Below are 20122 nucleotides of genomic sequence, written 5' to 3'. Positions count from 1 at the left end.
TCAGACTGTTATTATGTAGCCCACAGGTTTTGTGACACTACTGAGGGAATGAATTTCCACCAGACAAACCACAGACTCCACAGTCAGCCTAAAGTGAATCTCTTGGTAAGAGATTTCTCCCTCCAAGATGCCACAGAAGCTGCCTTTCCGCTGAATTTAACCTAATTAATTGAAATTATTGTTACTGACTATCCTGTTTTATAACCACAGGAACAATAAATCCTTTGCCACTGTGCTCTTCACCTGAACTGAAGTTGAGAAAAGTGCAATATCCAATGACCCTGTGCACCACAGCAAGAAAAGCAGCCAGAGTTATTCCTGAACACAACCTCTGGGTAACCCATGAGGTACAGGGTCTGGAAGGCAGTCAGAGGCACAAGGATGAGCCAGCACTGCCAACTGATCATGGACTTGAATTTCTGCTTCTTAATCTGCTAGAAAAAGCAACTCAAAATATACTGAAAATGTTCTTTTCTGCCTCAGGTTCTGTGAACTGGTCTGTCTGTTCAGCATAGCAATACTGGGATGAGAAGAGACTCACTGTAGATATGCCACAAGATATAGTATTGAAAAACAAATATAGCTCATTTTGTCATGAAGAAAACTGAGATCACTTCTAAGTAGGGCTTTCTAGGCCTGTAGTACTTCAGGTTTATACATCTACATGATAATTTTAGAAATGCTTTGGAAAGTTAATAGCAGATCCATTTTTGTTGCCTATTATATTGAGAAGCAAACTGCTTAAGCATTAACTACCCTTGACAATGCAATTAAAACCTGACCCATTTTCTAGACACAAACGACCTGCATTTTTCACAGCACAGCCATATGTAACCAAATTCATCTCTATTTACTCTGTCCTCAATTCCACTTGTAATTCTGAAATCTGAGAAAAAAAAAAAAAAACCAAAACAAAAGACTACCATAAATCAGCACTTGGCAGGAAAACAAGCAGGTACTGTGCAGAGGAGGGGTGGCCACCCCCTCAGCTGTGATTCCATGACTTGTAGAGAAGGAAAAGTCAAACAAGTGCAAAGTTTTATCACTGTTCTTGCACTCTAAAACAGACAGCAAGCGAATTACGAGGCTGCAAATCCAGGATTATATAAAACTAAAAAACCTCTGGCAGTCATCATCTTTACTACTGAGTATAAATCACAAAATGCACTGATAGAACCCTTGTAAAATCTCTGATGTGGTTTTATACACACTTGGATAAAACGGAGCGGCACAAAAACATCTACAAAACAGACAAAAAGCAACATATGCAAAGGATCATGGGGACTTCACTCATTTCACTTAAAATGTTGCTGTGCTGCTTCAGGCACATCTCTCTCTGCTCAAGGAACCTTCACAACAACTCAAACCAGATATAATGAACATTATTATTACCACCATTTATTTGAACAACTGCATCATCCAAAAGATCTCTTTTTAAGATGGGGCCCCCATTGTGCTAAGGTTGCATAAACAGGTAAGACTTCGTTCCTGTACTGAAGAGATTGTAATCTCACCAGACAAGGTCAATAAACAACACCAAAGGTCAACAACAAAGTCTCCTGTCCAGGACTTTTGTTGTTTTGTTTTAATATATGTTAGACCATCTGCTACTCTCTCTTAGGGACCAAAGTCCTCCAGAGAGTCAGCACCACTGCTGCTGCCAGGTCTGTCCTCCTAGCACACCCATTAAAAAAAAAGAAAAATAAATATTCCTCTTCTGTGGGAGACAAAATACACTGAAGAGTTTTCAGTGATTATGGAAGCACTGAGATGTAACACAGCTTTTCTACACATTCCTGAAAGTGCCAGTTGTTACTGAGTTAAGATAAATACAATGTTGAATATTGTCATCTTTGTCTAAATTCAGTAACTTCTCTGGCCAGTGGAATGAAATATTTGCAGTACTAAATGAGGAACACATGCTAGCCCCCGGTTTATTTTAGGAAAAGAGCTAGATAAAGAGCTATGTAACGAGTGTAATTGTGTCTGGAAAAAAAACCACATAGAGCTAGCAGTGAAAGAATTGGATTCTCTTATTTTCTAACCATATAGCAACCAGCCTCCTACAGGCAGGAACTTGCTCAGCCCCAGTGAGCCCAGCAGAAACACAGGCACTGAGCTACGCCAGAGCTGAGCAAGCAGGGAAGTGTTTTGCAGGAACAGGCTGAGAGAGGGAAGGTAAAAGCATCACAGGAAAAGGCACTTTTTTCTGTTCTTGGCTCTGGCTGTTGGGCTGAGTTAGGGAATGTCTTATTAAACAGCTGAAGCTCTAGAAATTTGCAGCCATTATCCTAGTGTGAGGCAAAACGTTACACAGGCACTTCTGCCTGGCTACGATTCTTTCCTCACTCAGCAAATATTTAGTATGTTTAAGGTTCCCAAAACAAATTATTTTTTTCCTAGGTGTTACTGAAACCATCCGTACAGCTCACTTAGATTTGACTCAAAGTGATAAACAGATGCATTTCCTACAGTGAAGACTACACTTTACAGATCCTACAATCCTCCTGTACTAAGATAAAATGAGAGAAGGAAAAAGAAGCAAAACCCCTACTTCAAAATGCTGCATTTTTGAGGATTTTATGGCATTCACAAATTACAACAGAAACAACTGTCCCCCTCCCCCTTTTCAGTATATCCCTTTCCATTTAACCCAAGATATCTGTCATGAAATCCTCCTAGGAATTCATAGCAAGTTAGGGAGCACTTTGCTTTTTGACAAATCCTCTGTACTTAAGGGATGCAAGTGTTTCCTTCACCCAATTTTCCAACTAAGCTTCCTAATTATAGCACTCTTACAGGATTTCAACATATGCTGACAGAGGCGCTGTGTATCACACTGAATTTAAAGCTGAGGTAGCCACAAAACTGCTCTTCAAACCCCCTAAAACCATGCACATGGTAAGACTGCACTGGTATTTCTCAACCCTGACACAGGGTGCAGTGAGCTGCTTGTGGAATTGAGCCACAGCATCATCTTCCCAATTGTCCTAAGTGCTACTCAGCTCCCATAAACTGTCCAAGAGAGGGCTGTGAATTCACCCACTTCCTAAACAGACCCTTTTGCAGCTGACCTCCAGGCAATTTTTCAGTTGACCTCTTGGCAATTTTCATGGGTGTAGCCAGGGAAATGCTTGAGGCAAAGCTGGATTTATTTTAAATAAATAATTCCTCTAACATGAATTAATTTTCCAGTGGAAGATTCCTGTGGATATAGCACTGCAAATACATAACTGCCATGCTACCAGGGCAAGAGAATAAGGAAGGAAGTGTGTTACTCTGTGGACCCAGACCTCCAGGGATGTCCAAACTCCTTTCCCTACTCAGAGCACTGTGCCTACAAATCACTGCAGATTTTTCACCAGTTAAGTCACAAAAATATCTGGAACAATTGACTTCACTTAAGCTGCAATGCTTTTTTCTTCAAAAGCAAGCACAGAGGTTCCTAACTTATGAGTCCTGCATAGTTGACATCTTTTTAAGTTGATGTCACACATCACAGCTGTAACTTGGCACTTCTAGTAACACTCTGCTCGAGATTTGCCTTTCCTGATGTTTCTCCATTCCTGCACTTGCAAAACGTCCCACATTTATCTTGGGGTAACAACAGAACCTCAGGAACCCTAAAAATGACTATTTTTTCGCCATAGGTTTGCTATGTATAGATGCCATGAGTTCTTTTCAGAAAGATTTAGAATTTGCGCACATAACACTCCTTTTTCAAAGCATAAATTTAAAGATTTATGTAACGGATTAAATTGTCTTCCAAATCAGACAAAAAATGAGTCCAGGACTTGCTTATGTGCTTCTGAATTTACTGAACTATAGTGCTTCTGATCATTACACTGTTTTCTCCCAGGGTACAGTTTCTGCCCCATATCTGAGTTCCCTCACAACCCAACCCCCACGAACTCCAGACACTTGGACATCAGGTCCAAGATATTTCAGAGGATCATGTAACACTCATTCCTCTTCCAAATATGCCACAATCCCCATCCACTTTTGGACAGACTGAAAAGCAGTCTGATGAAAATGGGAAGCTTTAACAAAGACAGTCCAAGTGCAAGTCAACCTCAACAGGGTAAACCCTGCAACTACCTTGACATGGGCATTTTGCAAGAAAAAAAAAACAAACAGTAGCTTAAGTAGTTTGCATTATGATGAAAAGTAAATTCAACTGAAATATATGGACCACCGTGGATACACATGTGAATAATAAAAAACATAATCCACCAAACAAAAAAAAACCACCAGAACAAAATGGCAACAGTTTGTGGGCAATGAGGAGGCCAATCCGCTGAGAAATTTGTCAGCTTCAGCAAAAAGGATGTTTAAACAAAACTGGATGGGTCAGTGGGAGCAACTTTGCTCCCCAACAGCTGATTCACCACAGGTCCCAGTCTGTCCCAAGAACTGGAACATGCAAGAGTCTCCTCATCAACTGGGGAGGACTTTAAAACAGGAACCTCGTAAACTGCAGCAGCATAGGAAAAATCTTAATAATAACCAAAATTGAACAGTTCAGCAAAAAAAGGATTTTGTTTTTAGAAAAAGTTAAATATAAAAGAAGCCAGGAATTAGGCCAGTGGAAAGGTATTCCAACAATCTATTCTAAGCTGCATTCACAGTCACAAATTCAAACACATAGCAGTTACTTGCTTATCATAAGTAGTATGAAATGTGTACAAAAAAATGATCCTGCCTAAAGAGCAGCACATCACCTTGGGGTACCAATGGTAGGAAATATTAAATTGTATTTTATCTTCTGTTTAGAGCAAAACCCCAGCATCCCTAATGTGGTTTCCATTTGCTATTTACGTAATTAAGTCACCTCCACACGGTTCAAATACCCTTACTTACTACTCAGGTTACTTCCAATTTCCCAGATGGTCAGTCTCCAGAAAACACTATCTGAGCCTCAGCCACTTCTTGGTTAAATCCATTCTGATGGCTTATTAGTAGAATAATTTATCAGCTGTTAAAAGAATATTTGCTACAAATTTGTTTTCTTATGTAAATCAGGTTCCATGAACTAGGATGGAATTCCAGTCTTTTCAAATTCATTTTAATGTGAAATGCTGACATCAAGTCATAACTTCATTTGATTATTTTTTCTGTTTATGTTATTAGCAACCATTTTTTCTGGCACTCTTTCCTGTTCCAGTTCAATCACTCGGTTGAATTACTTGAACTCCTGATGAACTGCACCAAAAAAAGGAAAATTAACTAATGCCTCATTTGATCTTGTGACCATAAAACTTGTGTTTTCATTCCCTCTTTAACCTTTGACCATCTATTTTCCCCTTAATTTGTGTGTTATGTACCTGATAGTTTTAAAATTGTTTCTTTTATTCATGGAAAAAGACTCTGCTCTAATGGTTGATCTGCCCTCTATTCATTTTAACCACCAGTGGCTTTATTCTGGATTCTCATCAGTAAGCAGACACTTAAAATCACTTCTTCATAGCCCATCATGTATATGTAATTTGGCTTACTGTGTACCCTTTACCAGAAGCACATGGCTGTTCTCATAAAAAGTGTCACCTAAGCTAAAAGAGAAAACAAATTACAAGCAAGCGAAATGGCTGATTTTATAAAAGCTCCTTTGCCAGAATCAGCAAAGTTGGAAGAGACCCACAAGGGTCATCGAGTCCAACTCCTTGCCCCACACAGAACCATCCCCAGGTCACACCACATGCCCAGTTCATTACTTTATTCAAGTCCTCTCTTTTCCACATTGTTATGATGGAATTTAATTTATCTTATGCCACTGGACTTAGCTTTTTTTTTAAGTAGTTGTTAAACACCTGAACACCAGGTAAAATATTTTTAAAATACATGTAGACTGCAATAAAATATGGTCTATCTACAACCCAAAGCGAAAGGAGAAGATTTCATAAATATCATTAAGGTCAAAGATTCCAATTATGGCTCACATTTGACATCAATACCCTCCATTTGTGTGAATATGAAATTCATGGATGCCAATCCTACATACAGATGCTCAGTATGGGATTCAAATCCCTTGTCTTGAATAGTTTCTTACATTTGTTCACTAAATTACAATAAGAACGCCACACATGACCTTTATTTACAAATATGGGTGCACTAATCCACTGACTACAATTTTTGCTTCTATCCACTGGGTGAACTGGAGACTTGAAAAGCAGATACAGGCTTCTAGCCATGCCATCCATGCTGATGGCCACACAGAGTCCTGGATTTGAAGGCCAGCAGGTCTCTGATTCTCCTGAGTAAATAGAAGTCAGCATCAGCAGTGTCATTCCACACAGCCTACAGGCTTCCTACTGTTCTGCAGCAATATTCATTACCTCCCAGCATCAGCACTGCTGAAGATAAGGGCAGCTTTTACTTTTGTTAACTTGAGCTAACACCAACTTTCTGTTGACAAGAAGGAAACCAGGATCAAGGCCTAATGATTCAAGTGACACAATTACATGGTCTCCTGTGAAATCAGCCTTGCTTTTCTGCAGATGGCAACACTCATGTGGTGGGACACAAAAGAGCCTGTCCTTGGGTTTTCTCTAACATCCTACTTCATGTACACCCAAAGGCCAATTAAATTTTTTAACTATGCAACAAACTTTGTCAATTTTGAGAAGACTTTATGCTGTATTTATAATTCTTTCATATAATAGAGCAGGAAAAAGGTCATTTCAGGTTATACAACTTCACTACGGGCATATGGCAGTGAATCCAGAGCAGAAACACAAAATCTCCCTCTCCTCTAAAGCAGATGGCATGCTGATCAAGTAAGATATAATCTAATACTAACTGCACTACTATTATATATTGAACCAACACCAGTAGAAAACAATAAAGACAGAAAAAACCTAAGGCAGGGGAGATGAAGCAGAGGAAGACAACAATGAAAAAAACAAAGCCAGCTGTAAGAAAAGACCATCCATTGCAGCAGAAACAGCCTCTTTTCAGGTACATTTAAGATTTAAAACCTAGAAATGGCAGTAGATAAGGAATAGCAATGGCCCTCACCCTGTTTTAGATGTTCTTCTAGCTCAAGATACTGGCCCAGTTCCCTTTGCTCTTGCACTACACTGGGCACCTGCCAGGGGCTAAATATCCCAGCTGCTTAGATAATTACATATTTATGATTTTGCCGAGAATTCTTAGTCAAAGCTTATTTTTGAACTGTAAAATGCTTAGAGAAACAGCAGAGAAAGTTCTCTGACAAATGCTACTTCAAAAGAGAGCCAACACTTCAATTTTTTTAAAGGACGTTCATTTCCGTTTCAGTTGATTCATTCAGTGGTGAACTTTAATGACAGAAGAAGGAGAAAAGGGTGTTTTCCCTCTCAGTCAGAAAGGAATCTTGCTAGTGTATTTAACTTGCTCTCTGACAAGAAACAGAAAATTCCAAAACCCTTCCAAAAATGGTACAGAATAGTGTACATACAATTTTTAATGCTTACCACAGTTTGCACCCTACCACACGATGGAACTTTGCTTTTTTATCACATTATTGGTAGTATTTCCTCTTCCACACATAAACCACTAGATTAGCTAATTCATGCTGATCCAATAAATAGAATGATGTATGAACAATTTTAAATACAATTGTATAGCCACAACAAATTATCAGACAAAATACATTGCTCTTCACCTTCCTGCATTGATAATAGCATTCACTGATTTCAGAAGGAGCAAAACAGTCCAAAATTTCATGTTGCTGGTTATTTTAGACTATTTCAGAACCTGCTAGAAATAACTTTTTTTTAATCCTTTTACGGCTGCACTCCATAAACTGTACAACCAACAGCCTCAACAATAAATTTCATGAACACTTTTAGGCCCTACTGTTCAAAGTGCTTTCAAGCTTGCTTAGCTTTATGCATGCAAATGCTCCTTATTTATATGGCAAAAGAACTACTCCTACACTAAATGTTACATGTAGGCACATGTATTTGTATTTCATAGAATAAGGGCCTTAGTCTTGCAGGGTTATTTATTTTGAATCAGTTATTCTAGGTTCTTGAGGACAACATTTTTAGTACTGTCAAGTTTCATAAACTTTGGAAAGCAGGGGTCCTGTTCTCAGTATAATGACAACCAACCTTCAGCTCCACCACCTTACACAGAGCTGCTCATCTGCAGATAGGCATTTTAGATACCTCTAGCTGAGAGATGCCATTCAGCTCCTCTTGAAGCAAAGCCAGTTTTGCAATTCCAGTGCAAAAGCCTTGGAGCTAGCAGCACAGACCTCCAGCTGCCCTTGGCAGGTGCCAGCAGAGACAAGGCTTCCACACCAAACCCAAATGTCCAGCTCATATCCCCTCCCTTGGTTGTCTTCCTTTGCATGGAAGCATTTCAACATGCTGGCCTGGCAGATCAGTATTTGGATGGGTTTAGCTGCTGGGGAAGCACAGGCTAATAGTTATATCCATTTATTCATTCACCTGTCTCCTAAGGAGTGTGAAGGTCACAGGACCTGTACCTGAAGGCACCACAAAGGCATTAAAATGAAAAACAACTTGCTGCAATCTTGGGGAAATTCTTGCACACATCTTCCAGTGCCTTCACTTAGTGTGTGACTTACTCATTCTCCCCAGCTCCTCCAAGCCTTCCTGCTGTTTCTGAGCTAAATCCCCTGTAGGTAATTACACTGAAATGTTGCACCCATGGATTTGCTGGCCCAAGAGACTCAGAGCCTGCAGAGCTGTTCTATCCCATCTCTTAAGTGTAGGAACAGTTGACAGAACACACAATATGTATGTTACACCCTCCAAACACAGTATAATATGTTCACCTAAAAGTAGGCAGCACTGAAAAGAATGGATTTAAATCACCTGCTTGGTATTCCCCCCAAGACTGTGAGGACATGCCTTAGCTGTTGATAAATCTGCTTGCCTGGGGACTAGGTAATTTTGTGTTCCATCCAGAGACCTTATCTGTGCCAGCTTGTAACAAACAATAATATCCTCTATTCTCCTCTGCACTGGACTTTTTAACTGACCAGGGTGTTGATCTTTGTCAAACTATCCATGTAAAGGCTCAGAACCTGGACACAGTGTTTTCCAGGAGGCCTGTAAGAAGGGCACCACATGGCCCTGCTTGAGCCCTTCACAGCCCTTTCTGGTTACCTCTGCAAAATTAAACCCATCCCAGCAAGCTGTCATAGGACAGTCACAAACTGGTAGCTCCCACCCTTCTGTAAGCTCCTGGGTTTTGCACAGTCCATTCTGTATTTCTAAATTTAGATATACATCTATAGGTGTGTATAAATACATGCACAGATAAGCACACTCCTATATTCCCACATTATTTATCTGAATACACACAAACCTGCTTCAGTGACTTGCAAAGGCAGAAAGGCAAACTGGTTTGCTTCCAAAACCCACAAAGAAGCCTTGCAAGACACAATGGAAAATCTCTCTTGGGTAAGCTACAAGTTCCATCACATAATAAGAAAATTTATTTGCAAAAGCCCTTGTTGAAATCCTGATGTCATCTTTTGCTTAGACCCAAGACTTTAAATTTCTATTTCCAACACATTCATTAATTCTTGTGAGCACAGATTAAGTACCCAGGTATCAGCCTCCACATAAACCTTCAAAATCCTAGAAAAGTAGCAACAGACACTTTCCTGCAATTACCAGGCCTTTTTCATTACGCCTTTGTAGCTTTCCTTTGACATTGTGAGGAACATTAAGTTTGGCTGGAAAAATGGGGAGGAGAACTTACACCCACTGAACACAGCCATGCTCTATCACAATATCAATTTTTAATTTTCTAAAGAATTGCCAACAACTACAATAATTTTTAAGGAGTAACTAGTATTTTACCCTATTTGGTTTATCAGTTAACATATATATAACATATATATACATATCATAACATAATATGATACAAAAAGTAAGCTTCTTTTAATTACTTTGAAAATTAAAAGTCTAAGAAAACAAGAGAAGAGGATGGAGTATGTGCCAAATGTTATTTTGGGGTTTTTTACTACAAAGAAATGGAATTGACAATCAGGATTAAAACATGACAAAAATGCTACAACCATTTCTCAAGGGAATCAGAAATTAATTTCTTATTCAAATGTAAGTGTTGAACATGGGCAACCATGGTTAAAGCAAAGCCTGTTTGGGACACGTACATAACCTGCTTACCTCAGCAGCCTCTGGCCCACATTTTGTTTACACACAGCAAAGACAAAAACATAAAAACCTCTAAAAGTCTTTCTTACTGTACAGGTTTAGTTACAGTTACTTTGGGGATGGTAAAAAATATGTCTAGATTGTCTCTTAAATCTACATTCAAACTATTTCAAAGTTAATCAGTGGTGAGTCATGGTTTAGAAATCTCTTGAATAATAAAGTATAACAACTTCTATCACAAAAACAGCCCTCAAAGACAAAAGTGGGGAGTACTTCACTTCACTGCAAGTAACAGTTGAGTATGTTTTATGATCACTGTAACAACTACCATGCCCTTGAGACTGCAGTTCTGAATTTCTAATATAATTTGTAGGGGGAAAATTAGGACAAAATGCAGTAACATTTCAAGTATAGTCTTACAGTATTTTAAAATTTTATGAAGTATAAGGACTAGGTTAATATGAAATTAGTCATATTTTTAAGAGAGGCAGTAATACAGATCAGTATCTTAAATTATAACTAAAATAACACTCAACCACTACAAAATAAAAAGAAAAGAGTAGCTTTTTGCTGGAAAAAGGTCAACAACAACAATAAAGATTTAACAATACTAGAAAAGGCTGAGAGTGCTGCTTATTTCAGGACTGAAAAGTTAAAATACCAGTCTGAGTGACCAGGTATATGCTATTCTTTCTCACTCAACAAATCCATTCCCACATGAAGTTCATCCCAAATTAATATAAACTCTACTCATACCAACTCTGAGCCTAAAAACCAGACTATTAAACAACATCCATGCTTGGTGCAGATCTTCTGATTTTAGAGGTCTATTTGCTTTACTTTGTAACAAATATATTACATTTCACTCCATCATGTCTTTGGGAGTTAATAGAATTTCTCACTACCTCTAAGTCAAGGAGTTACATCCATGCAGACTCTCTTCGAGCATCATTTTCCTCACAGGGCAAAGACAGTGGAGTTGCAAAGGTGTAAGTGAGGCTGTAATTGATTTACATATTCTTTAGATCCATTTCCACATGCAAACCAAAGGAAACCAGCTCAGCTCTCAGATCCAAAATAGAGTTTTCAAAGCAAAAAGTTCAAACATTATGCCTTTAACTTCTGTACTGAGCACAAGGAGAGATGCTTCAAATACAGAATTCACACTGGCACTTTATGCATTTAATTCTTAAGGCTAATGCTGAAGGTACCACTCTTGTACACCTCAACTGTGACAACACAAGATACCAGAACTGCTAGAAAGAGGTTGTTTGATCAAAGCTGAAGCAGTAAGTTCCAGTCCTTCCCTTCAGGCCTCAGCTCTGCTTTCCATCTGCACAGCTGTCAGGAAGCACCAGCAAACCATAAGCACAGCCTGAAAATATGAATTTGCAGCAGTCTGTAACACTAACATTCAGACATGGAGTAAGAAGATTGCCCCTTTCTACAGAAACTAAGATTTTAACTTCACTGGTCTTACACTGCCAAATGGGCTGAAGTAAAATACACCTGACAGTGCAGAGCTGGTTCTGGTACTTCTTCTGGGAAAAGCTGTTAATATTGAAACAAACTGCAGAGAGCTCCCAAGTGGGGGCAACAGAACACTCGGCTTGGCTACAGCTCACCCCAAACAGGCTCTGGGCCAAAAGAGGAAGCAACACCAGTTACCAACAGGATGAGCTATGTCACTGTCAAGTCACTTCTCACTTCAAAATTAACATGCTGCCCTATTTTCCACAGGATAAAACCAGGTGCAATTGTAATATTTCTGTCAAACAGTGGAATGGTCTAGATGTTCCTTAAAAAATGAAAATAATCCACTTAAATACTAAAAAGTAGTTATTCTAAGAATACTATTTACAGTGTAAGCCTGCTAATGGCATGTGTGCAGAGAGAAACCATGCCACCTTTAGTCAGTTAAAAAGGTACTTACCATTGGCAGTGCATTGATATGCAGAAGTTTTCCTTTCGGGTGCCTCTTGCCACAGAAGGGTGATGCTGACAGGGGAATAAGGAGATAAAATAGGAAATGTTAGTATTTATTATCTTGAAACCACAGCTACTGACATCTAAACACTTTGAAAAGCCCCAGACAAAAATCAACATTCCAGTCGTATGACTTTCAAAATAGTTATATCCACTGTGAAGCAGTAAAAGAAAAATAAATCTGTTTTCCTAACACATCTTGCACTAAATAACTCCATTTATATACACAGGTGTGCCCCAGAGTTACCAACTCCAGCAGTGACCTCAGTGATTAAAAAAAAACACCAGCTCACACTAATTGCTATCAACACTTGACAACATGTAAATAACAGAAATCTTCATAGTGCAAAATTCAAGAGAAATCTTGTCCACCTTTAAAAACCCAAAAAAAAAACTTAATCCAAACAAATCCAACTCTCCTACATTTTAGTAATTTTCTTTACATATCAGTAGTAATTTTATGCGCCCTAAAAGAAAAAACTAAGTATAAGCACACAGATTTTGACATCCAAATATGAGGTAACTCCATCCACTACAACATTCATTTTTATTCATCAGTGACAAATGATTTTTATCCACACTAATATTCCTGAGTGGTTGCCCTCCATACAAATACTTGCCAGACCACTTTTCTTTAGGACATAATCTAATCACGCACTCAAAGAGCAGGAAGGGTGACAGATGGACATGGGTGACTAATGAAGTATTACCAGACTATTTTTAGATTAAATTCTTTACCAAGCATCTGCAACCTGTGGTCAAAAAACTTTTACTATGAGTAAAGAGTAACTATAGTTTACGGGACTCATGATCAACACGAGGTTCTCACATGCAATTTTCAAGCTCAACCAGCAGGAAATCATTCATTATAGAGCCATTTTCTGACCCAGCCATTAAAAAAAAAAAAAAAACCACACCACCAAAAGACAAAGCTGCAGCATTTGGGCTTATTTTATTCTTAGAAGATCCCACAAGGCAGGCAGTAACATCACCTTCACACAGTGCAAGCAAGAGGCACTGCAGAGGATGCTGAGGAATGCAGGAATGCTGGGAATTGAAAGAATTTGCAAACATGCTCTTATTTCCTTGCTTAGTTGTACTTGTGTTGCAGAAAATATGTAAATAGGCTGAGTGAAACTCCACTCCTCAAGAGGTACAGTAGCAAGGCTACTCAGAAAGCTTTTTTTTCCACAGCCAGAGCTGCTGACCAGCTGAGAAGAGAAAGCTTTAACACCCACCCTGCAGACCCCATATAAATATTATTTACTTATAACAAGTGTTTTCCTTAAAAGCAGAACAAAACAGCAACCAACCAATATTCTTTTGAGAACAATCTAAATCATGATGAAAGCTGTGTGCAGAGAAATGCAGAGGAGGGCCCTGTTTCTGAGTGCTACGCTTGATTTGGGTTATCCATTTGGGAAGGAACACCGCAAACATAAATAAAGGGATGATTGCACAGACATAAACCATTTTCTTCAAGGAAAAAAAGGCTTTCTTCAGTACACACTGCCCAAACTGTCTCCTTCCAACATCTCTTTGCCCTTGTGCAATCTCTAGTGCAGTACTTATCATCGAAGCCAGAGAGGGAAACCTTTCCGCCTGATCCGTGGAAGAGGCTTCTTGTCCTTTGCTTTACATCTAAACAGGGCAGTGACACGGAAAGAAGCTGGAAGCAAAGACTCAAGAGAGCAGAGAATTAGAAAAGAAAGGGTTCACTGACTTCACTTCATTCCTCACTCAATGTTAATTGGTTGTAGGCTCCAGTTTTAAATAAGGGCGCTTGAAGCGACGTGTAAACATTTAGAAAACTCTGCAATGTCCTTCTTCAGAATCAACTGCTGAGTACAAATGCCTCATCAGCAGCTTTTTTTCCTTTCCAAATTTATCTTACTGGATTTTGGCATGTACCTTGAAACAATGCAGGTGACAGTTGTAATTTATTGATTTCAGACTATCTTTCACCTTTATATTACAGCATGTTACAGCGATTTAAACAGGTGGCCATACGTAGTAACAGCTACTCTACATGACACTTAAAGGGCATCTGGTGGATTATTTTTAAGTTGATAAAGCACACCTGAAGAATGCACAACAGCTTGTGAGTTTGGATTCTTCATTTTGGAGGGGCTGGGAACAGCTCACCACTGCCTGGTGACTGACGTGCTCCACATCAATTGAAAACTGCTCCCCTCAACTTGAAAAGAAAGATGATTTTGATGAGCACAACCTGTGCTCAGAGCCAGTGCTTACAAGCCTTGCCCACACCAGTTTTTTCTGCACAAAATGACATAACTGATGCCCGTGTCCCTCGGAGATTTGGGGCCGAACACTCAACATCATCTCCCTGTGAAGAGCATCCTACCCTGCTGTGGTGTACAGAGACCAGCCATGCCCCAGGCCTTAAACCCAGGCTGCATGAGCCAGGCAGTTCCCACTTGCAGGGCTAAAACCAACACACCAAACCACCTTCAGCAAAGCAGCAAATACACATCCAGGCTGTTTGCACAGATCGGGCTGCTGCTGTCAACCAAGAAATAATTGTGTGGTACCAAGGAAACCACAGATAAAAACAACCCTGGCACCAACAGAGTGACAGATCTGGTTATAAGCACACAGTCCAGATGTGCACTGATGTTAGTCCCTACCGGTTTCCAAACACAATCAGTTCAAAGCAAGGATTTCCTTAAATGCTACTTGCAGAAATGTTTAACCATTTCCTTTCAGAAATGCTGCTATTGGTGCTACTTTCTCCTTCCCAGACATTATACTGGGTTTGTGTTACAGTTAAATCAGTGTTTTTTGCATGAGCTTTGAATTGCTCCTGCTCCCCATGTGAACTTGTGCTTCTTTCTAATCCTCTTAGGATCACACTGTTTAAACTACTTTCTGACATTTTGGTGCTATTTGATTTTAACAACAAATTTCGTCACTAGATGTTGTGCCTTCTGAATCACAAAAGCCTTCTAAGGACACAGTCTCTTTTCTTCTAAATTATCCTTGAGTATGCTGCTTTTATCTGAATTCAGTATCTGGAAAAAGTGTCCCAATCAAAACAGAATTAAAAATAACTAAATCCTGGATATTCCCTTCAGTAACTAGGCTGCAAAAAACCATGAGACAATAACTTTAAAAGCCTAAATTGAAAACTAATCACTCCATTGAATCCTTCCTTTCATTTGGTTAATAGGCACATACAAAGCTAATGGTGATTCTACTACTGCTGTGCTTGGAACATAAACAGAGAAAACCAAAGTTATTTCTTTTAATCACAGTTCCACAGTGATGTATGGCAATTTTTTTAAAGCAATTCAGCACATTTACAACAACATCTGCTTTTCAGTTCTGACAGAGAGGCTAAACTGAGACAAATACCAACTTAGAAAATTCAGGAGAAACAAATACATGCAAGTGTGTACTGGGGGGGGGAATCAGCAGCACACACAGGACATCGTTAAAAACTGTCATTACTTGAAAGTGGTAGGCAGCAATAGAGTTCCTAGTGACAAAATAACATGCAGACTGCTCCTGTACTTCACTCAGGAGCATGGTGTAGGTGAGGTTGCCTTACAAAAAGCCTTGAGAGTATCTAAGACCTTCCCAGAGACATATCCACACAAATTCCTAAACTCTACCTGAAACAGCTCTTCTCTGTCAATTTAGTAATTTTTATTTCCTGATCTTTGTTCTTTTATCTTTATTCCATCAGAAATATAGAAAAACCTGATGTAAGCTGACCTTCCAGATGTTTGAAAGAAGAAATGCTTAACTTGTACATTAGTATCACATTAAAGCTACACAACGTTCCATACGTCAGGAATACTCTTACTTAGAATAAGCACCTGTATGTCCATGGACACATATTAATCAATGCCCAACATCAACAAAGGGTATCTGAGGGGATAAAGAATAAAAACTGAGCAAGCAGACAGAGAGAAAAGTATTCTGGAGAAAAGTTCATCCAGACACAGCAACCACTCATTGCAAACCCACAGAAACAGGATTCTCTGTGCAATGAGAAACACAGGACAAGTCAGACCAGAACAGAACAATACTGCAGAAATTTAAACACCAATTTCTGTAAGAGTCAAGAACAGAGGCAATCACAGAAAACAGCTCATAGCCAACTGAAAGGGAAGGAAGCTGAATTGCTGGAGAGGAAACCAACTCAGCCAACTCCATTAAAGCCAATAATGCACCCCAGTAATCTTGTCAATACCAATCAGCTGGTAGGAAGGCAAGCAGCGCAGCAGCACCATTTCACTTGCAAGGCATTTAAATGAAATTCATTAGCAAGTAATCCAATTCACATAAACTGGAAGTTAGAAGGTCCTAGAGAATGAAGTTAAACCCAGTCTAGACTGGGAAAGAGTATAAAGAGTTATTACCCAAAGCACTCTTATGCCAAAGCACCTTAAAGCACTCACAAAACCCTACCTGCTATCTGCAGGATGGGGGTGAAAATTCAAGACAGTTTCCAATTTGTGGAGTTTTTCTTCCAAAAATAGTGGACATAAGGACTATTGACATATTGATCAAAACAGTAGCACATTGGCAAATATTTTTTCTGTGTTTATAGTCTTAGAACTGAGTTTTAAATTTAAATTAATTGCTGGAATATTAATCAATAATAAAACAACTTGTCAAACTGGGTGCTCTCAGCAAACACACTTCAAATAGGAAAAAAGATTTTTCCTTCTCTAAAAAAAATAAAATGTGATGTGTAACATTCGGGGGCCACTCTGTTATTATAGATTTCAAATATATACCTAAAAAACTGAACCAAAACACAAAAAAAAAAAAAAAAATCAGATTTTTTTTTTCCATTCCCTTTCCTCAAAGTAAGAACTGACGTATTTTCCATGATACTAATTCAGCTTTATCCAGCTCACTAAACCAATTCGGCTGCACTGGTGGGGTGAGAACCATTCCCTCCTCCACTCAGAACTCGGTCCCAGTTAACTCAGATAAGCCTTCACAGCTGAAGGAAGGCCACAGCTGCTTTAGCCAACATGGAAATGTGCTTGCAGGGAACTGATAGTTGCAAGGTTAGAGGGACTTTTAAATTGGTCTCCAACGCGGGATATGGAACAAAGCTCAAACTGGGAAAAATCACCTTCTGCTAGCAGTGCTTGCTTCATCTGTGTTCAGAACAATATATTCTTCTGTTTTGGGATTCACAGTAGCCATGCAGAAGAGCTTATCTAGATTATAGCAAGCTTAATTTACTGAATTAATTAAAACTGTGTCTCAAATATGCCATGATTTGGTGAGGTGAGACATGTTTTACACAGACATCACATTTGGAACTAGGCTTAAAATGTTTACATAAGGAAATCTCCCAAACTAATAAAAGGACTTGACAATATTGTGTTATTTCCAACCTCAACGAGTGTAACCACCATGGGAGCCCTGGCTGGGTTTCCCTCAGTGGTGGTACCACCACCACCTTTAGTTCTTTGGGCACCCAACAGTCCAACAGGGCATTCTTTCAAACAGCTCAGATGTACATTTGTGCCAAGGCAAGCTAAGGAGCTGCTGAGGACATCCAGACAATGCAGTGGGGCTTGGTTTCTGCTGCAAGAGGTGTTTGCAGATAGCCTGACGTCAACAGGCTCAAGCTGTCCCGCTGTGGCCACTGACCCTCAACGCTGGGCACACCCAGTGGTGCTGAAGTGACTCTCCCTGCCTGAGGACACAGAAAGGGCAGGTTTAAAAACAAAGGTATTCCAAAATGTTCTTAAAAATCTACCTTGCTTGTGATATTGGGTTGGTGATTGTAGTAGCATAGAGGCTGAAGAGCTGGGATCCAAGGATTCCTTTAAAATAACCCTCAAAATTATAAGTTACTCTTAAAACTCAAAAGGACTTAGAAAGGTATGAAAACATTTTTCTGAAAACTTTAAGTTGTACCAGAGGCCAAAAGCAAAGTTGGCAGTGGAGCTTGGGCTCATACACTCCGGTGTTCCTGGGATACAGCTTCACTAGAATAAGGTACTTATAATAAAGTTTTCTTCCACTCAGCTCTTTAAGCATCCCACTGCAGTGCCAGAGGAGGACAGAACTGGCCCAAGAAAGGAAGAGGGAACACAGCCCTGAAAGGGAAGAAATGCAGGAGCAGCACTGCCCTATAGCTCCATCATCAAAATTCATGTTTCCAAAGGATGCCTGGTGCCTCGGGCAGCGAAAGCGAGCCCAGCACAAAGAGCTCTCAGCAAACATGGAATGATGTACTAGGTACGAGCTGTACCAGAAACAGCACAGACACTAACTGCATGAAACAGGTACCTGCTATTCTGTTGTCTTTTCAAGCCATTGGGTTACCAGAGCTGTTTGTCTGTCACACTGACTGAATAGCAAAACAGCTCCAGCAATATTAGACTCGTACATGGAGTAAGAGACACCAGAACCTGTTCCAAAGAATAAGGAGCTTACAGTACAGAGAGAAACATAGCAAAATATTTACTTTAGCACTATGGTCAAGGAGAACAACATCTATTAAATAAATGGACTAAAGTCATTAATCAACAGCAGCATATTAAACTAATATAATCATGCCACTTGTTCTTTGGTTTGTTTCTTGGTTGGTTTTTTTTTTTTTTTTTTAACAACAGAACTTAAGCATGACCAAGGAAAAGATGTATTTGATTCATCAAAGACAACATAGACAAAAGAACTGAGCACTCAGGAAATGAAACCACAGCAGGGAGGTTTTACAAAGATCATCAACTAGGCCATGATTAATTGGTAACAACCTAACAGTGCCCTTATTCAAGCCTGTCTTAAGCAGTAAAGAAGGTTTAGCTATGTGTATACATCTGAAGTATTAAACTATGTACCTCTGGGACAGACCTAGGTGGTATATCCTGAAATTAAAAGAAAAAATCCTTCTTCTAAAAATACTGTTTCATATGTTAATTAACATTTCAATTATGTTGGTTTTCCTGCTTGTAGGAAAAGGATTTTCCCTATTGAAAATGAGTGTGAAAAACCCTATGCAAACTTATTTTGTTGCCAAAATGAATGAAGTCAGTATTTTTGTTTCACTGGAAATATTTTCTGTTGGATTTCCTATGGTCATTGCAGCTGTACAGATCAGTTTATATCCCTTTGAACTTATGTGTTACACATACAGAACAACACACAGCAGGTGTTTATCCTACAAACAAGCAAAAGTGGGATTACATAACCTATTGCACCACTTTACAAACAATTTAAAAAGCAGAAAAAAGAATGCTGGTGTTAGTGAAGGGATCAGTTTCAAGTACAGCTATGTAACATCACCAACAGGAGAAAAAACGGCAATTTCACAGGAGCAAATGTTAAGGGCAAGGCTTTGGTTTTTCTGGTGAAGGTTGGGTAGCTGCAAATACATTTTACATAACCAGGAAAAACTTCCCCATGGCAAAATCATGAAGCTGAAGACAAGGGAAACTCTCGGTGCCATGGGACTTCTGTTATTTTAAACAAGAGCAGTAAGGACTCTGGAAGGAGTAATTCTGCCTAAGGAGAAAGATTAGTGTATACTGTTTGATCTAACAGGGCTTTTCCCTTTCTTTACTTCTTGATTCTTATCTTGATTGTTTCACACCAGGAATCTGAAACTGGCTGAGCTGTGCATCCTGCAAATCTTGTTCAAACTGGAATAGGCTGGGGATAGAATTTCACCGTTTGGGAATTTCATTTACAGAATTCTGCCTCTGCAGTCACCTCCAGAATTCTCATTCTCTGTAACTGCTGTCAGGGCTTCATGAAACCGGTGGGTTTGGGACTTTTTCTTCTATTTTTTAAGTCAACTCACATTTATCAATGTGATCTAATAGACTGGTCAGAGAAAGTAACAAACTCAAGACCTCTGTTCTTGGTATTTGGAAAATAAAATTTTCTTATCGTTTGCCTTGTTAAAAGATGGAAAATTTACCCACATCTTAATATTAAAATATGCCAGGTAGCTACCACCACTGAAGAGATTTGCTCCTGATGTGGTTTTGCTGCTCTGA

At 39.2% G+C, this 20122-nt stretch overlaps 1 protein-coding gene across 4 annotated transcripts in view; it reads right to left on the bottom strand.

Annotated features, from left to right (window-relative positions):
- TBL1XR1 (TBL1X/Y related 1) overlaps nucleotides 1-20122 on the bottom strand; it is a 103191-nt gene that overhangs the window by 45351 nt on the left and 37718 nt on the right. For all 4 annotated transcript variants that reach the window (XM_021548234.4, XM_021548235.4, XM_077785729.2 and 1 more), the window contains exon 2: nucleotides 12070-12134. The gene's annotated coding sequence lies outside the window, so the exon portion shown is untranslated. The remainder of the gene's footprint in view (nucleotides 1-12069; nucleotides 12135-20122) is intronic.

Source organism: Lonchura striata, chromosome 9 (assembly GCF_050655825.1).
Source record: "Lonchura striata isolate lonStrDom1 chromosome 9, ASM5065582v1, whole genome shotgun sequence".
In the NCBI taxonomy this organism is placed as follows: Eukaryota; Metazoa; Chordata; class Aves; order Passeriformes; family Estrildidae; genus Lonchura; species Lonchura striata.
Note: the sequence above shows the minus strand (reverse complement) of the source record. Positions and strands in the feature narration are given on the sequence as shown.